Source organism: Cyphomyrmex costatus, unplaced genomic scaffold (assembly GCF_001594065.2).
Source record: "Cyphomyrmex costatus isolate MS0001 unplaced genomic scaffold, Ccosl1.0 scaffold51, whole genome shotgun sequence".
Classification (NCBI taxonomy): Eukaryota; Metazoa; Arthropoda; class Insecta; order Hymenoptera; family Formicidae; genus Cyphomyrmex; species Cyphomyrmex costatus.
Genome location: NW_017279354.1, coordinates 1,994,919 through 2,015,513, shown reverse-complemented (window position 1 = coordinate 2,015,513; position 20,595 = coordinate 1,994,919). Strand labels below are relative to the sequence as shown.

The following is a 20,595-nucleotide window of genomic DNA, read 5'->3' as shown; positions in this document are numbered from 1 at the left end:
GTTCGCCCGCCGTCTGACGTGCGAGACGCGGCCCGGGCGCGTTTCTCATGTCTGTCGTGGTCAAAACCAGTCAAAGTATGGACTGTCATCTGTGTATAAAATTAATCGACAAAAATGAGAGACATGGAACGCAAAGACAGTTTCTATATCTCTGTCTATTCAATCAATCATAATATCTTAGAAAGACAGGAAGATTGCACTGAAAAAAATGTTACATTTTAATAAATTCTTTATTTTCATAGTGCTAAGTAAATATTGATTATATATAAAAATATAATTATTTAATACAATAAGAAACATTAATTTGATTTAACAATTATTCTTTTTTAAATAAATATTTATTTACCGTAAGTATAAATGTTTAGTTAGAGCATTATTTAAATAAATATTTATTTTAATTTAGATTTATTTTTTTCAGTATGGCCGTCTCTTTAGACTTCTTCCTTCTTATTTTTGTTGATATTGTCGTATTTGATATACTAATTTAGATACGGATAGCATATAGTCCATACTCTACATGCAGAAAAATAAATGGTCCAGAATTTTGGTTAAACTACTAGATATTTAGTTGAGATAACCGATATTCAGAATTTCCTACTAGAATTCTTGTATACTGTAATTTTAGTAGATTTTAACCATTCTACCAGAATTTTAGTAGACTCAACCAGAATTCGAAATTAATTAATTTTTTATCAGAATTCTATGTAGTTAATACAACCAAATATTTTCTTTCTGTGTATGTCTTTGGTCGTGGCTAAGGCAAAATTGATCCGAGAGTATCCATCGAGGAGCACTCTAACCTTAAGTGGCTAATATTTGTAATTAGAACGCGATTGAAGTTTTGTGGTAGTCTATTTGTAATCGCGCCTATGCAAACGCATAATGGTAGCACCAACCGCGGTAACATTGCATAAACGTGAGAAAGAGATGCGTCAGAGAGAAAGAGAGAGAGAGAGAAAGAGAATAGATCTGTAATAGATCTATATATTCTATATTTCTCGAAAGCTTATTAAGTGGCTCGAAAAATTAAAATAAAACGATATAGGTATTTCAAAACAGGCCATAAATGAACAAATAACATTAATGTGTCAAGAAATAATGCATTATATTAATCATATACAACATTTACCCCAGATTGCATTCCAGACTATTCGATTACTTCCGCGAAGGTCAAATTTTGTAAAAATGATGTGTCTCTCGACGCGGATAATAACGGATAATCACGTCAGAGTTCGCAATACGTTTCCAAGTACATTGTCTCAACGTTAGAAATAATTCCCACGGGAGATAACGCACGGTAAGGTGAGCCTCGATATATTTGTTCGTGGCTGGATCGTAAAGTAAACGCGAGTGTACGTTATAAATGTACAAAGGGAAGAAACAATAAACCCAATCATCTTTTGTAGTCCGAATGATACGTTGTTCTTCATATCGAAAGCGAAAACTGCTGCGCGCCAATATATCCACGGACAAAATACTTTCCCCGAGACCTGAACCCCGGGCTGGACCCGATCGCCCGTTTATCTTTCAGCGTGTTTATTGCCCGTCGTGCGTTTGACCCCGCGTCAGTTTGTTACGCTTCGCGAGTCGCTCATGGCGATCATCCTACTCCGGCTGTCTGCAGCCTGGAACGTGCGACTGTTTCGATACCTAAGGATGTTTTGCTATACAATGGTTATGCACCCTTTTGGGAAAATCTACTTTAAATAAAGCTAAGGTTTTTAATGCGGTTAATTATCTAAAAAATTTTGGAGTAATTCAAGATGTGTAAAAGGTTAATCTAAAGTGACCTAAGAACTTTTAAGTATTTCAAAGACTTACGTTAAAATATCTTAGAAAAACTGAAGGTTCTATATTATTTTTTATTATTTCCGTTGCACCTGAAATTGTTTAAGTGCTTTGAAGTTTTAAAATATATATAAGGTCAAGTTCATAAAGTTTACTCGAAAAGAGCCTACAAATTCATATCACACACAATTTTACAATTTTAAGAAAAACTTTAAAATTGTTCGTATTTATTTTTAACAATTTTTAAGTTTCTTAAATTTCTTTTAGTTCTCCTTAAGTAAATTTTTCCAAGGAAGTAAGTGGATTCAAATAAATTTTTGTACGAGTAATTTATTATTTGATTAGTACATTAGTATAAAATTTGATTTAATTCTTAATGTTGCTATCTCATCAAATTTGCAAATATTACTAAACACGATTTTATATAAGAATCAAGATTGACAAAAAAATGAAACAATTCTTAAACAATAAGATAATTGTGCTCAAATTTTACACAAATATTCAGAAGTAATAATAAAACTATTTATAAAATTTTTATACTTTTGAATATTTTAAGATGTGATACGCCTCAGTACATCCTTAATGAAACGAAAAAATTAACAGAGAGAATAAACTAAAAATTATCTTTAATCAATTGTACTTAACTGTACTTATGTTGACAACGAGAAATATGAACAAGAATATACGACGGAGTCTATAAAAGTTACGAGTTGAATTATGAACGTTGCGGAATGTTCGCATAAATTCTCATAAAGAGAAAGTCGATACAAAGCTCAAGAAGAAATACGTCACAACGTGAAAAAGAAGTCTTAATGCTAATATTCAGGAAATATCTATATATAGTATATCTAAAAGTATATCTAGAAATATATATATATATATATTGTACGTAATACGAGTTATCTACAAATAGAAAAAGGTGGAATATGTCTTCTATATTAATAAATCCGTTAAAGCGTCCGCGCCTGATGATAAAGAGAGACTTGCTCTCGCAAACCCCCGCGTTTACGAACGAGAATAACTAGCTGATGTCTGAAAACGAGGGAGACAAGCGTGAGTTTCGGCTATCGCGGCCTCGGATCGTCGACGCTCATTTCGCGGCAAACAAAACGTCGGAGAGATACGCGTCGAGAGACGAAACGCCCGCCTCCCGGCGGGCCCGGTGTGGTGCACCTTAAGGGCCCATTTATCTCTACGTGTGTTTATTGCCCGTCGTGTGTTTGACCTCGCATCAGTTTGTTACGCTTTGTAAGCCCATTACAACGTTCCCAGTACATCTTCCCTCGCGCTCAGGCGGGGTCGCATCTGACATTTTGACGTAGTGCCCCGCAAAGGTCGACGCGAAATAAACGATTATGCCCACAGACACACCGCGCGAGCGCGAGCGCGCACCCTCTCAGACAACGTAGAGACACAATACCTCTCCCACTTTGATCGTATACGGGCACGAGAACGTTTCACGTGCACGTGAACGCACGCGAACACCGATGCAATGGGAGCTCCAAAGAGATACGAGCGAGCACTGCAAAAACGTACTTATTCTCTCCCGGGGCTTCTCGAAAGGCACCGAGAGGTGAAAGAGAATGTTTATCTATATACTGATGGAATCTAAGAACGATGATGCACCTCTCGGGAGAACGAACCTTCCTGGACTTACTTTACGCGCAAAATCATGAGACCGCGACTCCCAACCGTGAAAATACTTAATCGCATCTGAAAAACGCCTGATCGACACTTTCAACCAAAATGTATAATCATTAACGTTGAGACATTTATATTCGAAAATTTTTTCACGCTTACAATAATAAGCCCGAGTAGATATTCTATGTTTTCTCTCGTCATACATGAATGAAAAACACCATATTCGATCAAGGCATGGTTCTTTTCGCACCTAATAATATTACTTGTGTATTTATACAATCTCCAATTTAAGCAAACTGTGCGCCGATTATATTTATCGGGATTGATACATGCTGAGATGTAATATTTTTCGCAATAAATTATTTACAGTTTTCGATATTACAATTTTGATATAATTGCAAATTGTCGATTTACAAGAAGTATTATATTGGGGCACAAAAAATCTCCTTAACCAAATATGGCATCCTTCACTCATGTATTTAATCTCATCGATCGATTATCATTCAATATCGTTCTCTCATCACTTTATATTGCGAAATGTAATTAATATCCTAGTTATTAAGAAACAAAGGAATTTTGGAAAATCTAATTGGCTTCGCCGATAAAACACTCGCGTGGCAAATGCACGAGACCGGTGCTTCTATGGAGAATCATTTAATGGTTCTCCTTGAGTTTTGCTACCTCCCTCTCGAGACTTTCGCAAAGACAAGCCATTGACGTCACGCGTTCGACTAATCGCTGGTGCAGCTGCATTCTCCCCTTCCGTGCGCAAAACACGGGATTCCACCGGAGTCACGGGCTGCACAGCCACGGGGCGACCTCATAATTTTCGCGAGACGGTCGTCCTGTTTAAAGACCGTTATTTATTCGCAACTACACGGCGGCACGCGGTATCCCGTCACCGTATACCATATTTCTCCACAATCGAGCTTCCACGTAAATAATTTCCCCAAAATGTGTGAACCTTTTTGTACGCATAACTATATCATTTGGTACAACAGAGAATCTAAAAACATCGCGCTTACAACATCTTGTAATATGATGATTTCAAGAGATAAAAGCCGATATTCATAGTCTATTGTTTATTTTAAGTAACATTTTAATATGTTAATATTAATTAAGTAATATCTAATAATATGCTAATGGCTCTTTGGTCCATATTCATAGTCTGTTCTTATTTCAAGACCGTTTTAAGTAATGTTTTAGGATGCTAATACAGCCTCTCCGATTGCTTCATGACATTTTAAGATCGTACTTAATAGATATAAGAGACTTAATTAAGGATCGATTATGAATACCGGCCAAAGACTTAATTGAAACTTAACCCTAATCCCCTTTTCCATCAATGTAAATTAACTTTAATCCCAGTTTTTAACTTATTCTTCATCTTTTTCTAATTCTTAAAACTATAGAAAAAGATGAGAAGTTAGTTGAACCGAGATTAAAATTAAACCACACACACACATATTGATATTAAAATCTGTTACACGATGATTTTACAATCCTTTACTATACAATGGGTTATTCGTGTCTCGAGTTAATTTTCATCATTTTAACAGACATATATAAGTTACTAAGTCATTTTTATATATACTGTACTTTAACATCTTTAGCATATATTTATAAGAGACTGTGTAAAAAAATTCACTTAATATGCTCCTAGTTTTTCGAAGAAAAAATATGTGCAGGACATGAATAAGCCAATTGTGTGTGTACGAAGGAGTCTATTATATATCTTTTATTATTTCTTCTTTTTTTCTTTAGTTAAAAAAATATAAAAATATATAAATAAAATTAATACGAATCATCACATGAAGGAACGCTAATCGTCGTTCCAAAGCGACAATCAATTTTCTCACTCACTAATTGAAAATCAATAAACAGTGAATTATCGCGGATTGTTATGACGCGATGCATCTTGTTATTAACTACGAGAAACATGTATGTTGTGATGACAAGAATTTTATTATCATTGTGAGTCGTTTGCCGTCGAGTATGATAACGTGCGACTTATCGGCTACGCGGTTTCGTAATACGATTCGAGTTTTCACGATCTCGTCGGACTTCGGACGTGCACGTTGACATTTCGAGCGAGAAATCACGACCTTCGATAACACTGCGGCCACGAAATAAGAGACGAGGCACTCTCCTCGAGACGCGGTTTTCGTTTGTGCGTTGTAAAAATGTCTTCGTGGCGTCTACCGAGTCATCATATTTGAATAAGCATTCCAAGCACGCTCACGACAAAAAAGGTGAAAAGTTACGAGACAGTTAATAAAAACAGGAGTGCCTAAGATGCACTCTGAGAAGTGCTGTTACTTTTGCCTATATATTTGCACATAAACACACACACACACACACATATATGTATAAATTTTGTGTATGCATTTTCACTAACATTGTAAAATCAAAATACTACAGACATGTCTAATGTAAGTGTGACTTTTATACATAACATGCACAATTAGTTTATTTTTGTCTTCATTAGCTTAATGGTAACGTTGTCATTTCATAATTACAATATACTTGGAAACTTTCGAGTGAACGATTTAAATACAAAAATAAGACTTAATTAAAGCCTTGATAAATCTTAATTAACATGTTTGTATGATGTTCTAACTTAAAGGAATGGCAATCTAAGTTGAAAGAAGTTATTTTTATATATGACATGGCATTGTTAGAGATCTTTCGAATATTTATAAAGAAAGATGTGCGGAAATAATCAGAGCAATGATATCGCATAATATATATTTGCACGATTCTTTTTGATTTTATTTTGACGTAAAAGCTTTATAAATAATTTTGTGATCTTTATATGTATTATAGAGCAAAATATAAATCCATCTACAATTTTACTCTGCATTTCTAAATTTTGATTTTAACTATCTCATGAACTTAAGCTTTTTAGTCTCGTAATTGAAATTCTTACATATTTTCTTGGGATTTTAATGAGAAATATAAAGAGATATCTTTATTTAAATTGACACAACTACGTCTTTGTCTCCCGATTGTGTCTTTGCCATATAAATTCCACTGAACAATTAAATTAAAAGGAGTCATTCCACTATACCTGATATTCTTGTTAATTACCTCATCTGTAGTTATATCGCTTCATAATGTCGTTATTAATGTGCGACATGAAAAACAAATAAGCATAAAGGGACCTTCATGCTGCAATTCTAATTTTTCATCAGTACATTTTTATAAGAATTCACAAAAAAGTCAATCGCGCAAACGTATCTTCTTCCTATATATAAAGTGTTGTACAGAAAGTATACCGATTTCAACATTTTTTTTCCTACGATAAGATTAACACAAAGTTGACTAAAGAATCTGTCATTAAAATGTAAATGAGAGAAATAAAACTATATACAAATTTAAGCATATTCATATACACAAAATATATATCTTTATTTTCCATCATCATGTCGTTTTACGGGCTGGAATATTTATGAGAGGAATTTTCTCTAGAATTATGATTGTGACAAGACGCGATGCGCGAATGGCCAATCGCGACCGGTATTCCTCCACCTTGTTCGGTATTCATTTCGCTCGGACGTTCGTGTATCGTGCAATTAATTCCACTAACGCTAAATACGGCAAACTGATGTCAGGCCGCCTCAACCTGAACGCGAGAATTGCGGCTCGCGTGCGTCATACCGCTGAATTACTCTAGAAACCCCATTTCCAGTTCGTCGCCCATTCAAACTCGTCTCGGTCCAGGACACGCTTTCGGCCATTAAAATTAAATGTTTATATAAAGTAAATAGGCATAAGCGTAAAACATTGCTTATGCGTTCCACGGAGGACGTTAATTAGACGAAATAATTAGGAAATTTCTCAAGGCATACATACATATACAATTAAAAGTTAATTATCAAAAAGAGAGACGCTCAATATATATACATATACCTACATACATGTGTATATGTATCTATATATTCACATACATATTATATATACATACACATATATATATATATATTATATATACATATATACGAAGTGTTTGAAATTTAAATATCAAAATTTTGAAAGCGTGTAGGGGATCGATAAATTAAGAAGAAAAATCCTATAGAGATATGCTCGCTTTTGCTTCATTTTAAAGAAAATCGCAATAAAAACACAAAACGTTACTTTGTTCTTGGACATGAAGGAATAATATCTTGGCCATCCCGATCACCTTATCTAACACCAGTAGACTTCTTTGTATGAAGGAGTCCTAAAGCAGAAAGTTTATTCGTTGTCAATTAACTCAAGAGAGCAATTGAAAAATCGCATCAAGGCTGCAGTACACCAAATATCACCAGATTAGTGTTTGGCTGCAACACGAGCTATTCGTATTAGATGCAACGCTTGCATTACTGCAAGAGGCCAACATTTTGAACAAGCAAATAAATACAATGTGAATAAGTAAGTAATAAAGAAGTAAAAAAATGTGAAAACTATATAAATATGCATCTTACATAAAAATGGCAAGCAAATATGAAATCAATATTTAACATAAATACATTCTAAATATCTTTCAGCTTCCAGTCATTTGATCATAAAAACTAAGAAATATATAATTTCATGCATATTACATTGAAATATATTTAGAATGAAAGAAAAATACATACTTTGATTTAATAGATATAACATATTTATCACACTGAATAGTTCATGAAATAATTAGTTAAAAATTAACTTGTTCTATTAAATTTTTTTATCCAGCTTCAATTAATTTCGTGATATTACATATTATAGTCTTATTACATATTCCATATTATAATCATACAACACTGTTCATCTTTGTCGAGCGGTTCTGCTTTTAGCGTATCAAAAGCGACATACGGAGTATTCATTATGCGTCTGTGGAGAAATCAGCCATTACTACCTCGTTACAATCGCGCAGCACATCAACTGTCGAGGATTATTCACTTGTTTCTCGAATGAAGATGCAGGAAGTATTTTTGCGACTTATTATATGCGGTTAATTTCTATGCATTATTAGTACAACGGAGACAACGGAACACCGATACACTTGAACCTCATCTGCATATTTTTTCTCCCCGGATTAATCGTCATCGCGCGCGCGCGCGCCTGTGTGTGTGTGTGTGTCATCCGTGACATCATAAAGCCGCATTAAAATAGTATCGCAGCATCACTACGGAAGATACAAACATTATGAGTGGATCGTAGGTTTTCCCCACTTCAATTCCGTACACTACACTCGCGATTACATCTTTTTCTACCTGAATATCTTCTATTTTATATTGTCATTAAATCTTATGGCGTGAAAGCCATATTTTTAAATCACACATACAGTTTGCCCAATCCTACGCATCTTTTATCGATTTCTAATCAATTAATCAACTTTATGAATCTTTTTTTAAATTTTTTTTAGTTCACGTTGTGTGGTGATTACAATAATTTCTTGAATCGGTATAGTCTAGTTTTGACTTTACCTCTTTACGCGTTCAAACATCATTATTAACATATAAAATTGCGCTATCTTATTTTTCTTATTATTAATTTTTTGGTAAAGACTCTATGTTAGTCGAAACGTTTTCATTTTCGTATATTTTTTAAGTAATAAAAAGTTAATGTATTCTAACACATAATTTACTCATTTTCTAGTTGTTTATATTAAATCAACAAATACTCTCTATTTCTCTTTATTATCTCTTCTTTCTATCATTTTTGTAACAAATAAGCGCTTGATATGAGAGCTTTCTTGCTTTATTTAAACATTACGTATTATCTATACTTTTTTCTTATACATTAATTCTTTTTCGCCGTATAATCAAGATCGGATTATTCTCTCATCTCAAGGTAGCTGTTTTACATGAAATCTCACCTGTGGATGTTACATTAATTATGTCCTACATGCCTCAAGGTCATTTCGGATATTTAATTCCGATGAAAAAAGTCCCTATTACACATTAAGTGTAATCTCGGCGCGAAGAATATTTTTTCGCGGTCGCGTGGTTATTCGCACAATCAATTACCTAGCGTGCGAGCAATGAGTAAGTAGAAAAAATGATAGCGATCGCTCGTTAATTAATTTACAATCATTTACAACATTTCACAGATTGTGACAAACGCAGGACATCCTGTATAATGTGTTTTTTACGCGTGCAATTTAATTGAATTCTTAAAATTTTTATTCATCCATTTCTTGAACAAATTATATGACGTGACAATTTTATAAATATAATCAAGAATCATTCACATCATAGAATCACTCACTTATTATATTTAAATATAAGTGAATAAAATTATCTTTAGCGTTCACATTTTACAAAGATAAGTAAGAAAATGCGCCGCATATTGATCGTTAATTGATCAATTAATTTAAAGATTAGTAGAGAGTGCATGTTTAGAAGACCAGTGAGCGCGAGCGATTCTCCTTGAATTATAAATCAAGTAAAGTATATTATGATGCAAGCGTAAAAGGTAGAGGAAATCGCATTTAAAAACCAGGTAATGCGCTAAGAAAGCGTGTAACAATCAACGTATCAGCGGTATAAGAGCAGATGTGCGAGTATGGTTGCATAGCTATTGTCCGCGTAACACTCGAGAACGGAAATTATAGGCGAACGATGATGCACGTAAAGCCGCGTATATATATTTTTATTAACGAACGAACGAACACCAAACGCGAATATTCGGACATTCGTGTTTGTGAGCAGTATTCTTTTTCTTAAAAGTCCGTACTAGCATTTCGTGTACGGAAATGCAACGATGGCTGCGAGTGAACGTTACGGACGGCTTAATGCAGCGTCGCGTTTTACACGGGGACGAAACCCCGATGGCTACTTTATATGTATATCGTCACAGGGTGGGTAAACGATGGCATCGCGAGTCCTAATGACTGCGTTTCCTCTATTTTCGTGTCTCTTGTATGCGTCGCCATTAAGTCCTGCACTTTATCTCGGGATAACAGCTGCGTTTTCTTCGTCGCACGGAATACTTGCGGTACTCTGCAGTGAAAAACGCGTTGCTGACCCAAGGGAAATCCCACCTCTCTCATCGTTTATCGGATGAGGTTAGACCTTTTAAAATCGCTTCAAAGTCTTCTGCTTTTTTATTTTGCAAAATAAATTTTCATAAACACGATATTTAAAATTTGTTATTATACTTTCTAAAACATTTTTTGTAAAGTTGATAGTACTTTAGTAAAAAATTATCAAAAGCCAATAATCGGCAATTTTCAGTAATTAATACCTTGTTAATAGTTATTACAAATTTTCAGTGGTTCCTTAATTCACAATCGTGTGTGTGCCTTCCGGCGAAGAATGAACACTCGCGGAAGAAAAAAACGGAAGATCGAGAACGGTCAGCGAGGCAAGACAAATAAATAGGCAGCCGCGATAGCGTAAATAGTAACATAATACCACATAATGGGGGCATAACGCGCCACAGTAATGCCGTCAGTGCATCACCGTGAAGAAGTTATGGCAGGTCGGCTTTTGTCCGGCGCAAGTGAGCTTTAAAGTAGCGTTATTAAGTGCCTCACGGGCGCCTCGGATCCCCCAACAGGATCGTGTCCTAGGGCACTATCCTACGTCAGTGGATATAATCCAGCAAGGATCGTAAATTTGCGTCCGAGGCCCACAAGTCTCAGCTACATAGTGGACCTCTCGTAGCTTCATTCTCACAGAAGGGAGAGAGACTACAGATCTCGAACATCACGTTTATCCAGCAAGATAAATTCGCAAATGTCGGTTCCGTTTATTCCTTCATCTTTCATCTCTTTCTTTCCCTTAGGCTCTTGCTTATTATTTTATTTTAGTAGTATTTCTTCCCAAGATATCTATTTCTTATTAAATCCAGAAAATGTAGAATATATCTTCAATAAATGGATCTAATAATATATACGTAAAGATAAAAATATTTAATTTATAATTTAAAACATTTGTCCGGAAAACAAATACTTATTATATGTATATTCCTACCAAATTTTAACCTTGATATAATATTTGTTTGTATTAATAATGTTAATTGTTGAGAGATATATCTTATTATACTTTTTTTTCACTTACAGTATTCTTGAAATAAAATTGCAAACATCTATTTCAAGAATTTCGAAAATTTAATCTTAAATGTCCGATATTAAATGATCACAATACGACTCGATAATGGAAGACGTTAATAGAAACGCCGATACACGGTAGTGTCATATGAAACTTTTTTCTTTGTAACAATCACGCATGTGATAATTTTATGGGAAATTCGTTGAAACATCTTTCCCTCGAGCGCTCGTATACTCTCTCACGACCGTTAATCGACTCTCGTTAATAATTGCCTCATTATTGCGCATCGTTGCGCTGCCCGTAGCCGATATATCGACGGCGTACGCTATTAATAACACTTTACCGCCCACGCATCGCCTTCGCGGCTATAATGTCTTATGTGCGTGTGTATTCACTTGCATGTTGCACGACGTGTTACACCAAGCGTTACAATCGCGAAAAATTCGCGCCAGGTTTCACGCAATCGAATTCTTCGATTACGTATGGAAGATATTTAGAGTGGCATTTCCTTTTCAGAGATCTAAAGTTCTCTGCTTGCTGTAAAATCTTGTTTGGGTATTTTTTTGTTATGAAATTTGCAATTCACAAAGAAGACATTTAATTTAATATATTCATATTTTTAAAAATAAATTATTTTCAAATTTATATATTGCTAAATAAAAAAGCATATTTATTACATGGAAAAAATAGTCTGACCAAAACATGGATCAAATCTTTGAATTTGGAGATATGTATACAAATTGTATATATTTATAATAAAATTAAATAGTTTAGATGACATCAAAAGACAAATATCATGCAAAACATCTTTTGTATCTTTTACCTTTTTTCGAGATTATTGCTACTAATCGCATTTCTTTTAAAAATTGGGCTGCATATACGATATATGTATATCTCCTGTTTAACAGGACTAATAAATTATTTTAATTCAATATTTTATGATGTGTGTGCGTGTGTATTGATATTTCATTTGTGGAATTCTATTATACTTGCTTTTTAAAGAAACCATATTTAGAAATATTATTCAGAATACTTAGAATACTTTTTTATAATATATTCGTGCTAAAGAAAGATATTTATTTCGATAAAAATGTCGATGTAACATATATATTGTATTTATCATCCGTAGAATTTGGAATTAAACTAATTAAAATAATAACAGTTTCAATATTTGTGTTGTAAATATCAAAAAATTATGATTGATAAGTACAAAAGATTGCCTATATATGTATAATCGCTTTGTTATTCTGTGCATATCACAGAAAGATAATATTAACGTTGATTTCAACGTTAGATTAGTATGTAATAAATGATTTTGATAGCTTCCGTGTTCAAAGGGGCTCCTTGTCATTTTTGACGTAGACTTTGCGCGCTGCTTTTAAATTAGTAATGGTAAAAAAATATTATTGCTAGTTTAATTTAATATGGACCGTTCTTCGAGTATCAATCAATCGAAAGATTGATCAACAAAAAGTCGACCACGCAAAATCTTTAAGCTATTTGCTGAACTCTGAAAGAATAAAAAAATCAAATCCGTTTCTGGAATTTATGGTTTTATTATCCTTTTGAAATATTAGAAAAAGATTAATTAATTTGTCAATACATATCTTCTTGTAATAATTTAATTGTCATTATTTATTATTGTCATTGTTGTTATTTATATCATTATCTATCATTATGCAGTTTAAACATTAAGGATAATCTTTTTTATATCAATTTCTAATTAAAGAATAAATTTATTTTTATCTTTTCAATAACACAGCGTTTTAAGAATTGGTGATAAGAATAACAAAGACAATGTAAAGCAATTGAAGTAAAATATAAAAAGGATATAGGCAAGAAGAAAGAGACTCGTATAATTCGTAAAAGTTTATTAAGTTTCCAGAATAAAAATGTTACGCAAACAAGTCGAGAAAATAAAAAAAAAAAAACCGTTTATGAATTAAATGTGCAAATAAATACCAAATAGAAGTACGTCATCAATTCGATAGAATCGAGAGACCAGTCCTCTAACTCATGAGTTTCTTTCTAATTTTTTCCTTGTGTCATTCGACATTCCCGAGATAATATCTCTAATATAAACTAATATTAAATTATCGGTAAAATTGTATCTTTGCACGTGTCCCACATTCGATATCGACATTGAAGGGTTGCCGTCGAGTAGTTATGCGACTTTTTGTCCGTCGAAATTACATCGACGCTGTTCCCCTGCCTTCTCTCTATACTCCTTTCGCTCGCTTTGGAGCCCACGAGCGAGACGAGGATGGCGATAGGAAGTTGCCCGTCATGCAGGACCACAATTTGGAAAACCTGAAGTAACCGACCTTGAAGCGGCTGGTCCACTCTACTGGTAGAGGAGAGGAATGACCATCTCTCTCTTCAATATGCGGCAAGAGAGAATATCTGCATCCCGTAAAAGGGAACGGTGAAGAAAAAGACGAATCAAAAAAGACAAGGAGAGAAAAAGAAGGAGAATGAGAAGGAACGGTTACACCTCCAGTTGTAAGACGACTGTGAATAGCTCGATGAGTGAATATAACTCGTCGAGATCAGAAGTACGAAGGGAGGGGCAAAGGAAGAAGAAACAGAATGTTGCAGCGACTATAAGAATATCTTTATTTATTATATCTTATACGTATATTCTATGTAATACGTATAAACATGTCATGAGCAAATTAAATGTTACTGTTAAATTCACTCATGTGTTAAATAATATAATAATGAAAATTTTTAAGTGATAAATTGTATGATAAACAATCATAAATATTGCAAAAATAAAGAAATTAAGATATTACAATAAAAAAGTAGGTATACATTACTTTTTAATAGATATAAATTATTCAAAAGAATTGAAGGATTTGTTTCACCCTGCAAAAATAGGCAAATTTCGAGATAGAATAACTTTTTTAAAAATCTCGATATGATGATTTTTGACGATATTATTCTACCTTGAAATTTGCCTATTTTTGTAAGGTGGAACAAGTGATATCTTTAATTTTTTTTTTGAGTAGTGTATTATATTAGTAAACAGTAGATAAAATTATTTCTTTGCAATGATTAGATGCTCTCGTACAGTTTATTACTTCATTATAAGAAAACAGATAAGACTCCAGACATCGGATGGCAGAAGTTCATTAGTAAACTAGTTGATACATTATTTAAAAAGCATTGATCTTTTTTTTCCTTATGCAAGTAGCATTCCAATCACACGCGTTGCGATGCCGATCAAACCGTTATGACATAATTTATTCGGTAATAAGCGGCGATCCGAAGCGAAGCGAGAGCGAGCAGAGGGGCGAATATCCGCGCTACATAGAATAACGACGATAATGACGATAATTACGGGAGTCTCTCTCTCTCTCTCTCTCTCTCTCTAGGTCGCCGCGCTTTATCGCGATGGATGGCAAGACGCAACGGTACATAGACTGCGCCATGCAGTCCGGAAATGCAGTATGTACTTTTCGATCGTATCGGACGCGTGACATGACAATCACGCGATAAATAAATACCCCTTTGCATTTTTTCTCCGATTATATGATTACTGCGTCCTATCTTCTAAACATTACATAATAAATAGTTAAATAAATATTAATATAATATTCTCTCTCTCTATGTTTATATATATAATATTATTAATATTTAATAAGGAAATAAAATAAATATATCTCCAAAAAAAGATGTGTCTTATATTTTGGTAGCATGCGAGAATTCAGTATATACAAACCATTCGAATTGATGATTCAACCAACTCAATCTCAAAGTTAAACATGGCGAATTAACTGTCGGGTTGCATCAAGAAACATTTCAACATTTCTATAATATCTTCCTTCCTTCTGTTAAATGAACATTGAATTTATTTCTATAAAGTATTTATCACGTTGACTAAACTATTATTATGTATAGTAATTGTATTGTTAATTAAAGTACTTTATGAGTATGTGTTGAAATAAATCTGCAATAGATAAGACTGATTTTAATATAATATTTGACTAAACTATTCTACAAAGTAACGACAACTCAGTAAGTTGTTGTCGATAGCAATTGTGTGTGTGAAACTGGCGTATCATTGGTGGAAACTCATATTGAGAGTTCTGAATGTATTTTCAATAGTTCTGTAGTTCTAGATGGATAAAACTAATAGTTCTGCCCTCTAAAGTGGAAAAAAAGTGAAAGTACAAACTGAGACGCCAGTTTCACGCAGCGTCTCACTTTGTTCTGCGCAAGTTTTGACCACAGATTTTTGTAAGATTTTGAAAAATGAATAGTTCTACATGAGGGTTCAGGAAGAGTTCTGGCGATAAACAATGTTATTTATCGATCAGCGTCTCATACCCTGAAAAGTGCCAATTTTCAATTCGTAATTTTCAATTTGGAATTGTCAATTCCAGTTTAATTTCCTGATCTTTACATAATACATAAAGAATCGCGTTTAAGAAAATTGTTTTGCATCCGTATTCATCTGGTATACATTATAAAAATATTTTAATTTTAAAGTCATTTTTCATCAAAAAATTTTTGTCAAATTAATACGTTCGTATCAAATTAGTAAAATAGTATAAATATAAATTTTTTTACAGAAGAAAAAGAACGACAGTGTTATTTCAAAGATAAATTCTTATTAAATGTATTTTAAATATGCATGTAAGATTACGAAAATTAATTCTGTGTTTAAGGGTTAAGAGAAAATAAAACAAGCGATTTGTATTTGCGACAGAGTCGCGAGTAAGACGGTTTGAGAATTCTTTCCAAAAATCTGCACGATTACAACTATCGAATCGCATTTCACAACCGCCATGCCGGTAACATTTGCGGCATACATATATTATGCGCACGCTGACTTATGTTTAATTCAGCGGTGCGAAGCGTGGCTCGCATACGTAGAAGAATCGGTGAATGCGGTAAGATTGAGCGTAGATTCGTCGAGTCGAGAGAATATAGAGACCCGACCCAGTGCGGTCCCCCCAAAAAAACGGACGAAAATCGTAAGAGTGTGCAACAAGTTGAAAATTAAATGATGATGATAATAATCATCAGAGTTAAATCGGTTGGCTTTATAATGTTACGTATGTAAATCGTCCTCTTTCTTGTTTATGAGATGATTAAAAAAATTATTAAATTTATATGAAGAGATAAGAAATGTCTCACAATACACGGTGAATGTTTCAAATTAAAAAGTTCAAATGAATGGATTTTCAAAAAAATTTACATCAACTTATAATTGTATTGATTCCATCGTAAACCGTGATATCACAGAAAAATAGTTTTCCCTTGCAAATTTCGTAAGAGATAAAGCTATAGAAATAATCAAAAATTTACTTTTACACGTTTCAAAAACAATTTCGATTTTTTTATTCAAACTTCTTCCAAAGGATTTAGTGTAGCTTTTAATCAATATCACGCGAATCTTCATCGCTCAGTTTTGGATAAGCGAATTATTCGTAGCATTGCTACTTTAGCATTTAACGTCAAACAACGAAAGAAGAAATACAAGAATATATAGAGAAGAAAAGGACTGCTATCGAAATAAGTGCAAAACGCAAAAGCATACTACTTCTTGGAAGCCTGGAAAGCCTTTTGCGTAGGCGTTGCATAGTTTTCTCGTCCGCTACCCACGTAACTATACCATTGTCATATCCCTGTTCGAAGTGAACGAAGCGGATTATATCACGTACACAATATACCTACGATGAAGAAGGAACGTATATTTTCTTAAATTTATCTCAAGTGTATCTCAAATTAGAGCGTAAAAGGTAGATACTGTATAGATAATCATATTAGACGAACTCTCGCGCTGCTTCAAGTCAAAAAGATTAATCGTCAGAAATACAGAGATGCGAACATTCTCGGAAAAATATAAGTAGTACAAGTGCCTTTAATAAACTAATTGTAAGTTGCATATAATCTTCGAGAAATACCGCAATATCTTTTCCACAATCCAATCAGTTCTAAACAGTAATAAGATTGAAGGTAAGACCATTTATGTGAGATACATCGCCCAAATTCAAGAAGCGCCAAAGATGTTGAACTAATTCATATACATATTCATTAAATTAATTAATTTCATAATTATACAAAAACTGTGTGCCGTTACTATCAGACTTCCAACGCAATCCGTCTGAAATATTCTAATTTTCTCTTTAAATTATTTGAAGTAAAATTTCACTTCGAAGAATTTAGAGAGTTAATCAATCATTTGTTAAATAGTACCAATTAAATATTTACTAAATATAAAGATATATTTATTTAAACAATCTTTTTTTATTGAGTAAATATTTATTTATGTTAAGTAAATGTTTTGCACTATATATTCAGCTAAATATTTATTAAAATTTAATACATTTTTTTTTAGTGTGTATCTATATTTTCTGCCTCTCGCAAATGTCATTTATCTATAATATCGTAATGTGTACGTAAGAATAGTACGTGCCATAACGAGAGCATTCTCTTGCGATGTCACGATAGGTATACGCAGCGAAAATACTTGCGCGTATGAACGACACGGGGGCGAACGGAATTGCAAAAAAAAAATAAATAAAAAGAACGTCGCGTCGGTACTTCCGATGTGGACGACATAACATCGCCATGTTTACGACACGTAGCGACGACACGGTAACTCGCATTCGTAAATGCATCCCCAATATCCCGCAACTTTTCTACAAAATTACTGGCTGTAACATGGCTTTATCGAGATGCTGTTCGTGAAATGACGACGAAGCACAAAATCGACGAGCTTGTTCCGTCGCAAATGCGACATTTAATTTTTTTTTTTTTTTTTAGAAAACTTGCTCTCTTATCGTCTCGCATTGAAATGTAAATTCGAAACGTACAATTGCCGAGTCCATCCCAATCACGATCTATCGATCTCTGCATCATAATGCAGAATCCTAAATTTAAAATGCGTTTTACGCCAGCACTCTACTTATATTATTATTACGGTTGCCACCTTCCTGTTGGAAATCTCTCTGGGCTTTCCAATTACTTAACACATTTTTACACAACATGCACAGGAATGCACAAAGTGCAATCTATAGCATTGTGCAGAATCGAAATGGAACGGAATGTGTAGACTTTTCGTAGGCTATGCACGAGATTTCGAATAGTTGGATTAAATGTACTTTTTCTATCTGTACTGAATAAAAAAAAAAATAAATTCCAACCACTCAACGTCCTCCAACCTCATTTTTTATAACCAACGCGATTAGTAACGGGTGATTATCACTAAAAAACACAAGTTTTATAATACACAGCCGACTAGCAGTCCTCGAACTAAGTATGGATGTTGAGTGTGTCAATGATTACGTTACAGCAATATAAGAATACAACTGCTATCTTACCGGATATTAATTGCCTGTCAAAATTCTATATTGTGAGAAATGAAAGTCTTGATGACTTTCTTCTTTTAGAGAATGCACTACAAGATATAATTTTGATAGGCAGTTGCGATCTCCAGCAAGATAGTGAAATCTCTGACAGAAATTAAATATAACTATATGATTATTATATAGACACAATGGACCACGTATGGACGACCTCCCGAATTTATTATTATTATTATATGGTTACCAATGTGTTATCCTTCTCATCAAGTTAAGAATTCATATCGACTAATAAAATATCGTTTTATTATCCAAAGCATTTTTTCAACATAAGCGCAGTGGCGAATTTTTCGATGGAGCGGACGAGTCGCGCAAAATTCGCGGCGAAAGGACTCTGGGTGGCGTTCCTGGAACACCTCGTAGCGCGGCGCGGTTCGGCGGATAGCTATTCTTGCGGAGCAATACCGAACGGCGCTCTCTCTCTCTCTTTTCTTTCTTTCTTTCTCTCCACACGACCGTGCGCGATTGTCCTCGCGGTATACCTCGAGGTATTATAATGGATTCGAGCTAAGGGCACATATTGAGATATCAGAGTACGCGGCCGTGTACCGGTAATGGCCTCCCGTTCTCAGAATCCGCCTCCGTATTCACGCCAGATAGAATACGCGTGTTGTCGTCATCCACCATGCCATTTGTTATCATCGATCCATGTTTCTTTTCCTTTTTATGAAATCTTTAGATGTAGTCAAAGAACACACGCATAAATCAATCATATATTTTAAATACATAAAGTTTACGTTAATTTTTAGAAATAAAAACATTATACACAAAAATTGAATTTCATTGAAGCAATTACAACTAAATAAGTATAGGTATAATAATTTCTCGACGTGAAGGTAACAGTTTTTGAATATTGATTTATCAAAATCAATGTTTATAATATTTTGAAAAGGATCTTTTCCTATTTTTTTCAAGTGTTCTAAAGCACAATCTTATTATATTATTTTGTTTTATCCAAATTCTCTTTATTTACAAACGTCATGCAAAAAGAACAACGCGTCATTTCTCTCTTGTGACATCACAATTCAATATGGTCGCAGTTTTTACTCAGGAGCATTAATTTGGCCTAAATATTAATAAAAACTATTCCATTAATATATAATACAATGCAATTTGTGAATCTAAAAATGAAATGTGTCGTCTACAATGGGCAGTAGCAGTAGTGGATCAAGGAGTAGGCGTAGAAATCGCGACCAATCATAGTCAATAATCCTTCTCATAATTCGACTATGATTTGTTTGTTTCTACGCGTACTCCTTAATCCACTAGCAGTAGTGGATCAAGGAGTAGGCGTAGAAATCGCGACCAATCATAGTCAATAATCCTTCTCAAATTCGACTATGATTTGTTTGTTTCTACGCGTACTCCTTAATCCATAACTGCTCATTGTAGACGATGCATGAGCGATGCTCCCATAGATAATAATCCAGTGCACTCTAACAGTAATTATTCGTCTCCTTTCTTTCTTCCGATGCTCATTTAAAATAACGAGCTCTAATTATTGCCACATTCCTTAACGAAAGCGGCACGCATTATAAAATTATCGTCAAAGTGTGTTTCTTCCTTTTCCGAGACTCCGACTTTTACGTGAAACATTTCTTGTATACGTTACGCGCGGTCGACGTTTCCCAGTGAATGAAGCACGTCAAAGTCAGACGGCTACGTCACCCAGGAGATACCGTTGCACGTGAATGCACCGCTGCTGCAGGTTCACGCATAATTTTACACAACGAAGCTTCATTCTCAAACGTCGAGATGTCTGACACACGTTA

At 34.0% G+C, this 20,595-nt stretch overlaps 1 protein-coding gene across 1 annotated transcript in view; it reads right to left on the bottom strand.

Annotated features, from left to right (window-relative positions):
* The window catches only part of Ets98B (DNA-binding protein Ets98B), a 43,438-nt gene that overhangs the window by 11,804 nt on the left and 11,039 nt on the right, over positions 1-20,595 (bottom strand). The gene's annotated exons all lie outside the window — the stretch shown is intronic.